Source organism: Schistocerca americana, chromosome 2 (genome assembly GCF_021461395.2).
Source record: "Schistocerca americana isolate TAMUIC-IGC-003095 chromosome 2, iqSchAmer2.1, whole genome shotgun sequence".
Taxonomy (NCBI): domain Eukaryota; kingdom Metazoa; phylum Arthropoda; class Insecta; order Orthoptera; family Acrididae; genus Schistocerca; species Schistocerca americana.
In genome coordinates, this window is record NC_060120.1 from 797,310,100 (window position 1) to 797,327,229 (window position 17,130).

General features: G+C 43.3%; 1 non-coding gene and 1 pseudogene across 1 annotated transcript; one reads left to right on the forward strand and one right to left on the reverse strand.

Annotated features, from left to right (window-relative positions):
* The first annotated feature begins 11,301 nt into the window (after positions 1-11,301).
* Positions 11,302-11,376, forward strand: Trnat-ugu. The gene has a single exon. It is a non-coding gene; the product is annotated as a tRNA-Thr (tRNA).
* A 4,846-nt stretch (positions 11,377-16,222) lies between these two features.
* On the reverse strand, positions 16,223-16,340 carry LOC124597044 (annotated as a pseudogene).
* Positions 16,341-17,130: the final 790 nt, after the last annotated feature.

A 17,130-nucleotide genomic window follows, 5' to 3' on the forward strand; every position in this document is an offset into this window, starting at 1 on the left:
TCTATGCACCAGGAATTGCATGGCGACGACTTTGAACGTCGTGTACAGCTGTGCCACTGGGCACAAGAAAAATTACTGGACGATGACAGATTTTTTGCACGCATTCTATTTAGCGACGAAGCGTCATTCACCAACAGCGGTAACGTAAACCGGCATAATATGCACTACTGGGCAGCGGAAAATCCACGATGGCTGCGACAAGTGGAACATCAGTGACCTCGGCGGGTTAATGTATGGTGCGGAATTATGGGAGGAAGGATAATTGTACCCCATTTTATGGATGGCAATCTAAATTGTGCAATGTATGCTGATTTCCTACGTAATGTTGTACCGATGTTACTACAAGATGTTTCACTGCATGACAGAATGGCGATCTACTTCCAACATGATGGATGTCCGGCACATAGATCGCGTGCGGTTGAAGTGGTACTGAATAGCGAATTTCATGACAGGTGGATTGGTCTTCGAAGCACCGTACCGTGACCCGCACGTTCACCGGATCTGACGTCCCCGGATTACTTTCTGTGGGGAGAGTTGAAAGATATTTGCTATCGTGACCGCCGCGCGGGATTAGCCGAGCGGTCTACGGCAGTCATGGACTCTGCAGTTGGTCCCGGCGGAGGTTCGAGTCCTCCCTCGGGCACGGGTGTGTCTGTTTGTCCTTAGGATAATTTAGGTTAAGTAGTGTGTAAGCTTAGGGACTGATGAACTAAGCAGTTAGGTCCCATAAGATTTCACACACTTTTTTTTTTTTTTTTTTTTTTTTTTTTTCTACCGTGATCCACCGACAACGCCTGACAACCTGCGTCAGAGCGCATTGTCAATGCATGTGTTGCGAACGTTACGGAAGGCGAACTACTCGCTGTTGAGAGGAATGTCGTTACACATATTGCCAGATGCATTGAGGTTGACGGACATCATTTTGAGCATTGACATCATTTTGAGCATTTATTCCATTAATGTGGTATTTACAGGTAATCACGGTGTAACAGCATGCGTTCTCAGAAATAAGTTCACAAAGGTACGTGTATCACATTGGAACGACCGAAATAAAATGTTCAAACGTACCTACGTTCTGTATTTTCATTTAAAAAACCTACCTGTTACCAACTGTTCGTCTAAAATTGTGAGCCATATGTTTGTGACTATTACAGCGCCATCTCTCACAAAGCGAAAAAAGTGGTCCAACTAAAACATTCTTATTTCTTTACGTACTACACCAATATGTAATAAAAATTGGGGGTTCCTATTTTAAAAAATGCAGTTGATATCCGTTTGACCTATGGCAGCCCCATCCAGCGGGCCAACCATAGCGGCATCCGGTTTTCCCCCTTCGAGCTAGACAAGTTTCGTTCTTTGTGTGAAGTGTTTCATTCAAAAAGTAATTTGCGCTGCCTTATTGGGACACCGTTTAGTTTATTCCTCTGTTAAGCAAATATTTTGTCCTGTATTCGGATCCAGTCAAGTCCAAGTGATAATGAATACTATCAAATATTGCTCAAGAAAGGAGCTAACAACTGTGTAATTTTTATGCTGATACTAGAAGAGCTAAAATACAACATCCTTATTGCCAAACGGTTATCATACAAATACACACACCGTTAAGATCGTTTATTGTTCACTGGAGTTCACGAATAACTAATACTATGTTCCAGAATAATGTATTATGAAACCACGTCACGCCCACGGTTAGTGTTCACATGGAAACAGTGACAAAATTTGTTACATTTATGTCTCATATACATTCCTATTGCCTTTTGTCACCTTTGGCGATGCCCCAATAATTTTGTAAGTAGTTGAAAACGCTTATAAGTGTACCCTCAGTACAAGAGAAAGTTATTAGAGCCACAATGATTCATCAAAAATATATTGTAGAGAGACGGGCCAAAATGTAGTGGCTCTTAATTTCAATGGTGAACATACCAACAAGAGAAATTGAAATTATTTCGTCTCTGTTGATCCATCACGGACATGGGACATCCGCTGGTCAGGTGCCAATATATTCCTGCATGTCGTGAATTCAAAACCGTGTCCCAAGTGCTTCATTCGTAGACTTGATGGCGTGTCTTGGTGATTTTCCTCTCTTAAGACTTAGTAAATAGTTAATCTTCCATTCCATGTGAGACTGAGGTCCATTGTCACATTGTCAAGATCAGTACGATGTGTTACTCCCTCCACCATCCCTCCTCCCCCCCCCCCCCCCCCCCCCACACACACACAAACACAGTCACGAAAACATTTTTGCATTCGTAGTGGCATGGAAGCAAAGATCCAACGAATGTCACCTTAAGGAATTTCTCGTCGTACCCCAGACACATGCTGCGTCATTTCATGAAGATTACTGTCTGGAGGCCGGTACCGACGTAAACGTTTTCTCGTCGCATGCCTCATATGCTCTATGGATGATAAATCAGCGGACCAGGCAGGTCCGTACGTCCCTTCAGGCGTGTGTGTTGTGAAGTGCATTATCCTGCTGGAATATGCTATTTTTACACTATTCATGAACGGCAGAGCAACAGAGTTAACTATTCTAGTCATATACTGGCAAGCATTCAGCGTCCCTTCAACAGTTACCCAGGGTCTGGAAAGGCATTGGAATCAATAATCACGGCTTCCTGTGACAATTCACTAGGTCGTCCGCGGGCACACTGGCGTCAGTCTGACCGTCACGAAGCGAAACTCATCGCAGAAAACCGCAGCATGTCACTCACGGTCAGTGTCACAGTTCACTATAGCCCTACACCATGCCAGTCACAGTATGCGGTATGGTGTCACTGGTAAACGACATACGCACTCTACGACGAGAAAAACAACGCAGCGCGAAGGAATTATCCGAAACAAACAAACAAACGATTAGAATTTCGGGAAACTTGGATGATTTATTCAAGAGAAAGACCTTCACAAATTCAGTAAGTCAATAAGGTGTCTGTCCACCTCTGGTCCTTATGCAAGCAGTTGGCATTGATTGATAAACTTGTTGGATGACCAGCGAAGACTTGTCTGAAGACGCCACGGACAACAGTAGGATACCGATCTGACCGTCGCCAACCATACGGCCCGACATTCAGGCGTGATGCTCTGGAGAGGCCATTTCATTTCATAGCACGACCCCTTTTGGTTTTCAAAATGGCTCTGAGCACTATGCGACTTAACTTCTGAGGTCATCAGTCGCCTAGAACTTAGAACTAATAAAACCTAACTAACCTAAGGACATCACACACATCCATGCCCGAGGCAGGATTCTAACCTGCGACCGGAGCGGTAGCCCGGCTCCAGACTGTAGCGCCTAGAACCGCACGGCCACTCCGTCCGGCCTTTTGGTTTTCATCCGCGGCACCCGTACAGCATAGCGGTACGCGGACGATATTCTACGCCTCGTTTTGTTGCCTTTCATGACAAGCCGTCCCGGGCTTGCCTGCCCCCAGTAACTGAGTGGTCAGCGCGACAGAATGTCAATCCTAAGGGCCCGGGTTCGATTCCCGGCTAGGTTGGAGATTTTCTCCTCTCTGGGACTGGGTGTTGTGTTGTCCAAATCATCATCAATCCATCCCCATCGACGCGCAAGCCGCCGAAATGGCGCCAAATCGAAAGACTTGCACCCGGCGAACGGTCTACCCGACGGGAGGCCCTAGTCACACGGGAGTTTGACGATCTAACGCGCCAGTTGGATAGAATTTGCCACGATGTCCCTCAAGAGGACATTCAACAACTCCGAGGCGAACAACTGCTTGCGTAAGGGCCATAAGTGTACCAATGCGTTATTGATTTACTCAGTTTGTGAATCTCGTTCTCCTGAATAAATCATCCAGTTTTTCTGAAATTATAATCATTTATTTGTCTGTACATATACACCACATCTACCTATTTCCACCCCATTCGGATTATTCTTTCGTGGAGCGTCTTTTTTTTGTCTTAGAGTGTGCTAGCTGGGAACCTCCTCTCAGAGTAGTATACTCCCGACCCTCGATGGTGACACGCTGCCTGAATTTCAGCTGTTGTCATCCGCTATTTATTAAAACCCCTTTGAACAATTCTACGATCTTCTCGTGGTGTAATCTTTTGGGAAGGATCCGTGACTTCTGTTCTTCCCACACTGTTCTCCATATCCTCACCAATCGTTGTGCAGTCATTGTACTATAGCCAACTGTCTGTATAATCTCTGGTATGATATTACCGTGTCCCTCGTGTCAATGATTCGGACTTTCTCAAAGTCTGAAATTAGGCGATTATCTGTAGGTGCACACCCTCTTAGCGTCCTGTGCTTCGATCTCCATATGAAAAGTTCCGGTAATGTTAAACACATGTAACAGCCACCATGTACTCACACAATTCCTTATCTCCACATGAAAAGTTCCAGTAACGTTAGACACATGTAACAGCCACCATGTACTCACAAAATTCCTCACTTCTACGAGTGGCTGTATTCCGTGATGAAGATAACCTCGCACGCAAAGGTGAAATTTTATCAATATATTCCAGAGAAATTGAAATATATGAGCACCAATTTGGTAGTTGATCATGGTGTAAAAGTTTCCACTTCCATCAGTGTATGTATTAATAACAAACAAAAATTTATGTTTTAAATTAGCCAGATATTAAAAAAAAAAAAAACAAGTAATTCGCGAACACGGACAAATCTATTGGTGCCATTTATCACATCCATGTCTTGATATAGTCGGTAGGTGACTGCATTCCATCTTGTTAGATCTATATATCCCATGTGTAGTGTGGTCAAAACATGGCCGTCAACTAAGTATTGGTCACACTCTTTTTTTCGCCTGCGAGTTTAAGATTTTTTTTTTGCAAAATTGATGGCATAATAGGTTCGTTAGGTTACAGATCTTGGCATCTATGTGTATAAAAGAAACGGATGGGACTTAGAAAAATGCGATCCAGTAAACATGTGAAATACATATTCGCCACCAAAGTGCACATATACGAAGTTAACATTTCAACCGCGATTTATTTGTCCGTACTTACATTTCACGCAAAGTGACTAACATTTATTATAGAGTGTCATAAAAGCCACTTGTTGGAAAAACATTGTAAAATCAACAATGAGCATTTCAAGTGATTCTTCATCTTTCGGTGATTTTTTCCTCAGATCGCTTGTAGAAAGAGTATGGTAGATACCAGTCATTTGGAGTTATAAACTTGTATGAACACGAGATTCTGCGTTGAAATGTTAACTTCGCGTAAGTAAATTTTGCTGACAAATATTTATATTTATGGTACTGTGATTTTCTAAGAATTCTTCTAAAATGCTCTAATGGGTTTGTAAGATTTATGCTTTCTGTACTCAGTGTGACTTTTCAGCCTCATAAAACTACTAGTGAACTTGCTAAAAGTGAGTTTTTACTTTTGCTTCTCTGTGGAACTTCTAGAGACTTTAACCCGACTGTGTACGGAGTGTAACTTTAAGCTCACTAGTGGCTGTACGTAACCATCAATTGTACTGCATATGAAGCTTCTGTGTTCAAGCTATCTACATGCAGTGTTATGTACATTATATGCAACGCTCATGATTACAACGCATCTGACCTACAATATGTGATAACTATGTTGCTGTATACATTTTGTTACTCTCAATGTTTGGATCTTCATATCCACTGAACTAAATAATGTATTTCAACCCAGTTATAGTTTCACTGAATGTTGGCTGAAAAGATAAATCGCTGTTCCATAAGTGCACAAGACAAAATTTAATCATTTGGCTTACCTGCCCGACAACGAATAAACAGGCTATTGCTATCCAGCTGCAATCCACTGGTGCAAGCTGACACAAATCACGCTGATTTTGCCACTACTAAATACCAGAGAGGCAATTCTAAAACCGCCGTTGATAATCGAAGCAAGACTAAAGACAAATCAAAATACGCTCATAGGATTTGTCGACATGGAAAAAGCGTTCGACAATGTAAAATGGTGCAGGATGTTGGAAATTTTAAAGAAATAAGGATAAGCAATAGGAAGAGACGGGAAATATACAATATGTACAAGAGCCAAAAGGGAATAATAAGAGTGGACGACCAAGAAGGAAGTGCTCGGATTTAAAAGGGTGTAAGACAGGAATGTAGTGTTTTGCCTGTACTGTTCAATCTGTGCACCGAAGAATGGAAATAAAAGAAAGGATTAGGAGAGGGATTAAAATTCAAGGTGAGAGGATGTCAATGATAAGATTTGCTGATGACATTGCTATCCTGACTGAAAGTGATGAATTACATGGTCTGGTGAATGGGATGAACAGCCTAATGAGTACATAATCTGGATTGGGAGTAAATCGAAGAAACACGAAAGTAATGAAAGTAGTATAAATGAGAACAGAAAGATACTTAACATCAGGATTGATGATCATGAAGTAGATGAAGTTAAGAAAGTCTGCCACCTAGGCAGCAAAATAGCCACTGACGCAAGGAGCAAGGAGAACATCAAAAGCAGACTAGAACTGGCAAAAAGGGCATTCCTGGCCAAGAGAAGTCTATTAGTATCAAACATAGGCCTCAATTTGAGGAAGAAATTTCTGAGAATGTGTGCTTGGAGCAGAGCATTGTACGGTAGTGAAACATGGACTGTTGGAAAATCGGAACAGGAGAGAATCGAAGCATTTTAGATGCGGTGCTACGGAAGAATGTTGAAAATTAGGTGGACTGATATGATAAGGAATAAGGAGATTCTTCGTAGAATCGGAGAGGAAAGGAATATGTTGAAAACATTGACAAGGAGAAGGGACAGGATGATAGGAGATCTTTTAAGACATCGGGGAATGACTTCTATGGTACTACAGGGACCTGCAGAGAGGAAAAGCTGTAGAGGAAGGAAGAGATTGGAATACATTAAAAAAAAAACTTTCGGAGTGAAATGTAAATGTAAATGTAAGTGTAAATGTAAATGTAAATGTAAGTGTGCCAAGCGCCAGAACGTCACAAATTACTGATTGTATCTCGTGAGCTGCAATACAAGACCAATACAAGACCAAATAGTTTTCTTTTGAAACCCTTTGCATGTGGGATGTAGAGGCTCAATCTGGAGTAATTTAAAGTCTTTAAAGTTCCTTTTTTGTATTCTGAAATAAGACTAGAAAATGTGATCAATTACGCCTTATTATGGACAAGTGCAATACCCTTCGAAATTGAACACAAAATTTGGAATATTATAATTTGGAGTAGACTGATTTATAATGATTACTTTAAAATAGATGTTCAAATGTGTGTGAATTCCTAAGGAACAAAACTGCTGAGGTCATCGGTCCCTAGACTTACGCACTACTTAAACTAACTAATGCTAAGAACAACACACACATCTGTGCTCGAGGGAGGACTCAAATCTCCGGCGGGAGGGACCGCGCAATCCGTGGCATGGTGCCCCTAACCGCGCGGCCAATCCAAGCGGCACTTTAAATGGAAAGGGGTTGGGAGTGATATGATTTTTTTTCTTAGTATATGTGTGTTTTATTTTACTTGAGACAACAGTATCATAAAAGACAAACAATGCAAGTTATGAAAATTTAGCAAACCCAACAACAAATAAATGGGGTTGGGTTGTGTTGGGGGAGGAGACCAAACTGCGAGGTCATCGGTCTCATCGGATTAGGGAAGGAAGTCGGCCGTGCCCTTTTCAAAGGAACCATCCCGGCATTTGCCTGAAGAGATTTAGGGAAATCACGGAAAACCTAAATCAGGATGGCCGGACGCGGGATTGAACCGTCGTCCTTCCGAATGCGAGTCCAGTGTGCTAACCACTGCGCCACCTCGCTCGGTAACAAATAAGTGTTCTCCAAACGCGACGTCCCACTTTCGCAGTTCTAACACACCCATAGAAATATGTGACTGGGTATTACATTATTTGACAGTTTCCCGCTATTGCAACAGCGTTTCGAAATTTGGCCTTCACACGAGTGCATATCTGATTCCATAATATGCTAGCCACCAAAGCAAGGTTTTCGAAGTCCCTGCTCACGCGGACTCCTTGACAGCAATATAAACGTTGGAATGCAGAGAGTCTGCTTTATACATGTACTCAGGAAGAGTGTTTACTGTGGCCAATATTACAGACAAAACTGCCACTTCGCATACCTTTCAAATTTTCCATCACTCTCTGTGTTTGCATACTTTCTCTTTTTAACGGGAGCCTATTTCTCAGCCTCTTTCCGCCTACAGGATACTACACCTACAGCCAACTACGTAAGGGAGGTAAAAAATAATCCTTCATTCTCAGTGCAGTTTCGGTGAGCGCGGTGTATATGTAGTCGTGAAGGAGACAATGTGGTCCACGCTCACTATTGGCTTGACGCGTCATTTCAATCTCAGACCGCACGTCCGTTATCACATTGCGGCTTAAAGGTCTGTCAGCACGAGGAGGTACCCACTGAATTGGTTAACACCAAAGCGATATCGTTCGAATACTAAGATGTAATCGTGAGACGAGAGCACCATTGTCTAACGTCTGAAGAACGTTATAGGATAGGGTGGTCGTGGCCAAGTACCAATGCATGTCTTAGGGACGTAGTCCCACATGTTCCTTAATGGAGGTGAGCCAGCATGTTTGTGGCCGATACCTTGTGTCAGACACCTATAGAGGGTAAGCTGATTGCCCCGCAATCTCGGTACAGGATTCTCCAAGCCCTTATGTCACCATTTCGGTGATGGTTCATCTTGTGAAGACAATAATCAACAAGCACATTGCTTCCAGCGCTTGAAAACCTTTCTCCATGAGAATGTCACCCTGCACTGTGGGGGAGCAACACAGTAATAAATGTTACCAAGTAGCAGATTTTGATTTCACATATGTGCAGCCGGCCCCGGTGGCAGAGCGGTTCTAGGCGCTTCGATCCGGAACCGCGCGACTGTCATTGTCGCAGGTCCGAATCCTGCCTCGGGCATGGATGTATGTGATGTCCTTAGGTTCGTTAGGTTTAAGTAGTTCTAAGTTCTGGGGGACTGATGACCTCAGATGTTAAGTCCCATAGTATTCAGAGCCATTTGAACCACAGATGTACATTTTCGAAAAAAAGCTACTTTTATTTTTCTTATTATTTTATTTTTGTTTTTGGTATGTTTACGTTTCAGGTGGAGTTTCTGCCAGAGACACGTGACAGAAGCCAAGCACTTTGTCCTCATTGTTGTGGAAAACTGCCTACACCCATGTCGGCGGATTCACTACATATTTCTAGTTCACCACCTTGCTCGTAAGTTAGCACCATGGTGTTAAGCTCTGAAATTGCCTCTCCGGTTTCATGATAAATGAGATGAACAATAAATAACAGAATTTCACAACTTCTCAACTGAGTGTTTGCGTTCCGACGACCTCATGAGTAGACGATTAGCACATGTGGAAAACGCTAATGCGAATCATGTTTACCAGCAACGTTTCGCGAGTTGCGCAATGCAGATATTGTTTTCGTTGGCCGGCGCTCACTAGGCGTTCTGCCGTGGCGACCAGCGGATATCCTTGGAGGTGTTTACGTTCTCGCGTGCTCGAGCACCTTTCGCCCCGCAGGCATCTTGTTTGCTGTGCACGCCATCCACTTTGAGTCGTTCCGAGAAATGAACCCCATCTCTCTGTACTGTTTTTCGATTTTACCGCCAGCCAAACACGTCAGTGCGTACAGGCTTTCACGGGTTGTACTAGTTACATAACAACGACCCACAGACTCAAGGGCATAGCTTGCGATCCGACGAATATCCTAAGCAGTATTAATTTTTTTCTCTGTAGAATGAAGTAAAACCGATCTCCATTAGTACCTAGGTAGCAGTTTCGTCTAATCAAAGCAAATGCTTATTCTTCTGCTCAAAATTGTAATACGTGGCGCTTAAGTAGCATGTAGTCCGAACGCTCGTCAAAAGGAAAAGTCTCACATTATCATATCGGCAAAAAGAAAAATATAACAGTTTTTCTCAGAAACAAAGCTCAGCCTTTAATACAGAATGCTGTGCAACACCACTCTGATCACAGATACTTGAAAACGAGAAGGCACAAATACCTTCAGATTTTCAACAATTCAGATATACGCTACACAGATGATATAACGAAAGTGCTACTTGATCGATCTCCAGTCCTTTCGCTAAGCTATATCATTCAGTTATGATAATAATTTCATAGATAAGTATATTTCCCCAAGTACCTATTTCCCCTCATCGTCACACTGAGGGCGTTACCTTAGCTAGATGTTACACATCTAGCTTTCAGCCAGAGCCTTCTTCAGAAAAGAAAACACACACATTCACATAATCAAGCACTTCATGCACACATGACCATTATCTCTGGCCAGAGCAGCCATGGGCGATAGTTTTTTGTCCAGTCTGTTTATTTTTTATGGCAGTTTCACCAATCCTTCAGTTTTTAGAAACGAGGATTAATCGGCAGTTAAAAGGATATCATTTCATTCAGGCTCATTTTTCTGAGTAAGATGGTTCATATGGCTCTGAGCACTATGGGACTTAACATCTGAGGTCATCAGTCCCCTAGAACTTAGAACTACTTAAACCTAACTAATCTAAGGACATCACACACATCCATGCCCGAGGCAGGATTCGAGCCTGCGACCGTACCGGTCGCGCGGTTCCAGACTGAAGCGCCTAGAACCGCTCGGCCACTCCGGCCGGCCTCTGAGTAAGAAACTCGAGTACTTCCTTTTGTTATTTATCTAACTACGCTAACGCCATTTCAGCACGCCGCCTTAAACGGGCAACTTAAACAAAAAATTACTGCTGTTGTAGAGTAGAAAATAGTAAAGAACGGTCAGAATAAAGAAAATGAGGTTTTAATGTTTTATAGTGACTTCTCTCCTGATAATGTCGAAGTTATGGTATGGAAGGCGAACGCATTATGTGCTACATTACCATTCTAGCGTTAAGAAATACGGTCGAAGAGGAAGACACATAACGTTCTGAAACCTCTATAAAACGTGAAAATGACAAGCATAATAACTACGACATGATTAATTAAGACGTTGAGCACTTCACTGTACACTACGTCTAAGTGAACGATGTTATGGCCTATACGGATAGATTTATAGGAGTTGGACAGAAATATGGTATATGAAGATGGTATCTGTTCTTTCGGACATGTTCGAAAGAACAGATACCATCTACATTTAGTTAAGGCTAACCAGCCATTGATCTCATTTTCTGTGTGGATGCACACGTATTGCCCGAACTCTTACGGGACTCGATATGATTGCCACGAGTAATGAGTGTAATGGGTAGGGGCACTACGAATGTAGTGTGTGGGCATTAAGTTGGGAATGTGGGTCTCACGGGGAGCGTGCAAGGGATAAGTCCCTGCCGTTGTACTATCCTCTGTGCCCTCGGTGGCTCAGATGGACAGAGCGTCTGCCATGTAAGCAGGAGATCCTGGGTTCGAGTCCCGGTCGGGGCACACATTTTCCTTTGTCCCCGGTGATGTATATCAACGCCTGTCGGCAGCGTAGGGTCTTGATTTGGCTCAGATGGTTCAAATGGCTCTAAGCATTATGGGACTTAACATCTGAAGTCATCAGTCCCCTAGAACTTAGAACTACTTAAACCTAACTAAGGACACCACACACATCCATGCCCGAGGCAGGATTCGAACCTGCGACCGGAGCGGTCGCACGGTTCCAGACTGAAGCGCCTAGAACCAATAGGCCACACCGGCCGGCGGTCTTGATTTAATTATCATTTCAAAATATGGTAAGACCGCGAGAAACGCGCGGTTGAGCATAAATACAGATGCCACCCAAGTCTGCAGGTTGCGCTGTTGTATATGACCACGAAAGGCACCTGTGCAATGTCACCAATACGTTGCAGATGTCAGTCGTGGTCAGAACAATGTCCTGTGTGGTTGTGAGTGCATCATCATCGGAGGTGCGTGAGTTGGGGACGTGAGCAAGTGGTTGGTCTTCGTATGGTGTTTGCTTGCGTAACCAGGTCAGCCGAATTGTTTAGTGTTTCAAGAGACACCGATCAAAAATTTATGCCGCAAACAGGGCTTGAGGAAAAACTTCATTCGCTATGTTGCAACATGGACAAAAGTGTATGTTGAGTGATCGCGGCGGACGGTCATTGAAGAGGAGTGGAATGAAAAATAAGAGAACGATAGCAGCAAAAGTTACTGAAGAACTGAATGTCGCACTCGCGAACACTGTCAGCACCAAAACAACGTGAAGGGATCTTCATAAGGAGGAAGCTGCAGGGTGAGCTGGAATTCCAAATCCATTCATCTGTAATACAAAGGCCCTTGAGAGGAAAACGTGGTGCGAAGACATAAAACTTAACCTAAGCTCTATAGGTGGAGAAAAGTCGTTTGGTCGGATTAGTCTTGTTTCACACTGTTTCACATCTACAGCTACGTGATTACACTGCTATTCACAATAAAGTGCCTGGCAGAGGGTTCAATGAACCAACTTCGAGTTGTCTCTCTACCGTTCCACACTCTAACAGCGCGCGGGAGAAACGATCACTTAAATTTTTCTGTGCGAGCCCTGATTTCTCTTATTTTATCGTGGTGATCATTTCTCCCTATGTAGGTGGGTGCCAACAGAATGTTTTCGCAATCGGAGGAGAAAACTGGTGATCGAAATTTCATGAGAAGATCCCGTCGCAACGAAAAACGCCTTTGTTTTAATGATTGCCACTCCAATCCGCGTATCATGTTTGTTGCACTGTTCCCCTATTTCGCGATAATACAAAACGAGCAGCCCTTCTTTAAACTTTCTCGATGTCATCCGCCAGTCCCACCTGATGCAGACCCCACACCGCACAGCAGTACTCCAGAATCTGGCAGACAAGCATGGTGTAAGCAGTCTCTTTGTAGAACTGTTGCACGTTTTAAGTGTTCTGCCAGTGAATCGCAGTCTTTGATTTGCTCTACCCAGAACATTATCTATGTGATCGTTTCAAATTTGGTTATTTGTTACTGTAATCCTTAAGTATTTAGTTGAATTTACAGCCTTCAGGTGTGTGTGACTTATAGCGCAATCGAAATTTAGTGGATTTAGTACTCATGTGAATAACTTCACACTTTTCTTTATTCAGGGTCAAATGGCTCAAATGGCTCTGAGCACTATGAGACTTAACTTCTAAGGTCATCAGTCCCCTAGAACTCAGAACTACTTAAACCTAACTAACCTAAGGACAGCACACACATCCATGCCCGAGGCAGGATTCGAACCTGCGACCGTAGCGGTCGCGCGGTTCCAGACTGTAGAGCTCAGAACCGCTCGGCCACGTCGGCCGGCTTATTCAGGGTCAACTGCCACTTTTCACATCATACAGATATCGTATCTAAATCATTTTGCAATTCGTTTTGGTCACCTTATGGTCTTACTAGACGGTAAATGACAGCATCATCTGCAAAAATCTAAGACGGAAACTCAGATTGTCTTCTATGTCGTTAATATAGATAAGAAACAACAGAGGGCCTATAACACTTCCTTGGGGAACGCCGGATATCACTTCTGTTTTACTCGATGACTTTTCGTCTGTTACCACGAACTGTGACCTTTCTGACAGAAAATCACGCATCCAATCGCACAACTGAGGCGATATTCCGTAGGCATGCAGTTTTGTTAGAAGACGCTTGTGAGAAACGGTGTCGAAAGGATTCTGGAAATCTAAAAATATGGAATAATTATCGATAGTACTCATTACTTCATGAATATAAAGAGCTAGTTGTGTTTCACAAGAACGATATTTTCTGAATCCGTGCTGACTATGTGTCAATGAATCGTTTTCTTCGAAGAAATTCGTAATGTTCGAACATGGTATATGTTCCAAAACCTTACTGCAAAACGACGTTAGTGATATGGGCCTGTAATTCGGCGGATTACTCCATTTCCCTTTTTAGGTATTGTTGTGACTCGAGCAATTTTCCATTTTTTAGGTAAGGAACTTTCTGTAAGCGAGCGGTTGTATATAATTGCTAAATATGTAGCTATTGTATCAGCATACCCTGAAAGGAACCTGACTGGTGTACAATTTGGGCCAGAGACCTTGCCTTGGTGATTTAAGCTGCTTTGCTACACCGAGGATATCTACTTCTATGTTTCTCATGTTGGCATTTGTTCTTGCTTGAAATTCAGGAATATTTACTTCGTCTTCCAACTTATGGCCGAGTGTACGTCCCAGGAAGAAAAAATAGTGGGGATTCTGTGATGATTTGGGCAGCAATGTCGTGTTATTCCATAGGCCTCAGGGTTACTCTGCATAGAAGCATTACTGCAAGCATTATGTCACCAGTTTGGCTGATCGAGTCCACCCCTTGGAACAATGTTGGTTCCCAAATGGTGATGCTTTGTACCAAGTCGACAGGGTCCCTCTTCACACAACTCCCGTTGTCCAAGACTGGTTCTGTGAGCACAAGGATGAATTGTCGCACCTCCCCTGGACACCACAGTCGCCATTTCTCAGTGATATTGAGCCCGTGTGGTCTACTTTGGAGAGAAGGGTGCGCGATCGCTGCCCACCCTCATCATCGTCAGCTGAACTTTCCACTACTTTGCAGGAAGATGGAATAAAATTCCGTTCAGAGATGACGGGAAGCTGTTTTGAATGCCAACGCTTTTCCTACACCGTTTTAGCCATGGTAATTTGTTTGTATTTCTGGTGTTTTCATATTTTTATGCACTCCACCATCCCGTCACCTGTGCGTATAATAAGAACCAGAAGACCGCTGTTGACAGCATGAACGACAGGTTTAAAAGGTCTAAAGAAAATTGCGGAAATTTTCAGTCAGATTTCAAATTGGTGCAAAGACTGTTAACTTGCTTTTAAAGTACAGAAATGTAACACTGCGCATTTCGCCAAACGACATTAGTATCAGTGACGCACACTTAGAATAGCTAAGTCATACACTGTATCTAACAGTTCGTAGGAATATGGAATGATGACAAAGGTTCAGTCACAGGTAAGGCAAGTGGCAAACTTCGGTCCGTAGGCAGGAAAATAAGGAAAATGCTGTCGGTCTACAAAAGAGATTGCTGACAGATAATTCGTGCGTTCCATCTTAGAATGTCCTTCAAGTGCATGGGACCCATACCAGAGAGGAGTAATAAGGTATATTGAACGTGTGCAAAGAAGGGCGCCACGAATTGTCACTAGTTTGTTTGACTCAAGGGGGAAAGTCACGGAAACGTTGAAAAACTGAATCGCCAAACTCTTGAAGATAGACACAAACTGTCCCACGAAGACCTGCTTACAAGATTTCAATAACCAATATGACGTGAAGTACCGAGAAATATTCTTCATCCACCTACGTATCGTCCTCGTACGGATCGACAGGACAAAAGTCAGAGTAATTATGGGATATACATAGGCAGCTCTACATGTACATCGACATACATACTCCGCAGGCTACCGTACGGTCCATGGTGGAGGGTTCCCTGTGCCACTATTAGTCATTTTCTTACCTGTTCCACTCGTAAATAGAGCGAGGGAAAGACTGTCTATAGCCTCCGTTTGAGCCCTAATTCCTCGTATCTTATCTTCGTGCTCCTTTCATGAAATGTATGTCACTGGCAGTAGAATCGTTCTGTAGTCAGCTTCAAATTCCAGCATTCTAAATTTTCTCAATAGTTTCCTTCGAAAAGAATGTCGCCTTACCTCCTGGGATTCCCATTTTAGTTCCTGAAGCGTCTCCGTAATATTTGCGTATTGTTCGAACCTACCGGAAACAAATCTAGCAGTCCGCCTCTGAATTGCTTCGATGTCTTCCTTTAATCCGACCTGGTACGGATCACAAATACTCGAGCAGTAGTCAAGAATGAGTCCCACTAGCATCCTGTATGTGGTCTCCTTTACAGATGAACCACACTTTACCAAAATTCTCCGAACAAACAGAACTCGACCATTCGCCTTCCCTACCACAATCCTCACCCATTCGTTCCATTTCATATCGCTTTGCAACGTTACGACTAGATATTTAAACAATGTGAATGTGTCAAGCAAGACACTAATAATGCTGTATCTGAACATAATGGGGTTATTTTCTTACTCATCCCCATTAACTTAAATTGTTCTACATTTAGAGCTAGCCACCATTCATCGTACTCCGTCTTCATGCCACGAGTGGCCTACAGGGACCATCCGACCGCCGTGTCATCCTCAGGAGAGGATGCGGATAGGAGGGTCGTGGGGTCAGCACACCGCTCTCCTGGTCGTTATGATGGTATTCTTGACCGAAGCCGCTACTATTCGGTCGAGTAGCTCCTCAATTGGCATCACGAAGCTGAGTGCACCCTGAAAAATGGCAACAGCGCATGGCGGCCTGGATGGTCACCCATCCAAGTGCCGACCACGCCCGACAACGCTTAACTTCGGTGATCTCACGGGAACCGTTGTATCCACTGCGGCAAGGCCGTTGCCACACCATTCATCGCACCAGCTAGAAATATCGGCATTCTTTCCGCGCTTCATATGCGATTTGAATGAGAAAGAACCCTAATATGGCAGGACACTTAGAAAATGTAACAGGCCTACACTACACTTGTCCGTCCTCTTTCAGAATACTCCTGCGCGGTGTGGGATCCTTACCAGATAGGACTGACGGAGTACATCGAAAAAGTTCAAAGAAAGCAGCACGTTTTGTATTATCGCGAAATATAGGAGAAAGTGTCACAGAAATGATACAGGATTTGGGTTGGAAGTCATTAAAAGAAAGGGGTTTTTCGTTGCGACGGAATCTTCTCACGAAATTCCAATCACCAGCTTTCTCCTCCGAATGCGAAAATATTTTGTTGACACCGACCTACATAGGGAGGAACGATCATCATGATAAAATAAGGGAAATCAAAGCTCGTACGGAAGATATAGGTGTTCATTCTTTCCGCACGGTATACGAGATTGGAATAATAGAGAATTGTGAAGGTGGTTCGATGAACCCTCTGCCAGGCTCTTAAATGTGATTTGCAGAGTATCCATGTAGATGTAGATGTAAATGGGGTACCTTGTGCCTTCTGCCATGTACTTGACAAAAAACACTACCCATTACCACGCATAATTTGATGCATTCAAAAGACCTTCGAGTGGTCTCGAAATTATTCAATACAGGTCCTGTATGGTTTTCAAGGGAATCTTGTAGCATACTTTCTGCAAGATAGTGGCAAGTTCAGGTAAGGATGATGGAGGTGGATAGTGATCACACGCCCTTCTCTCG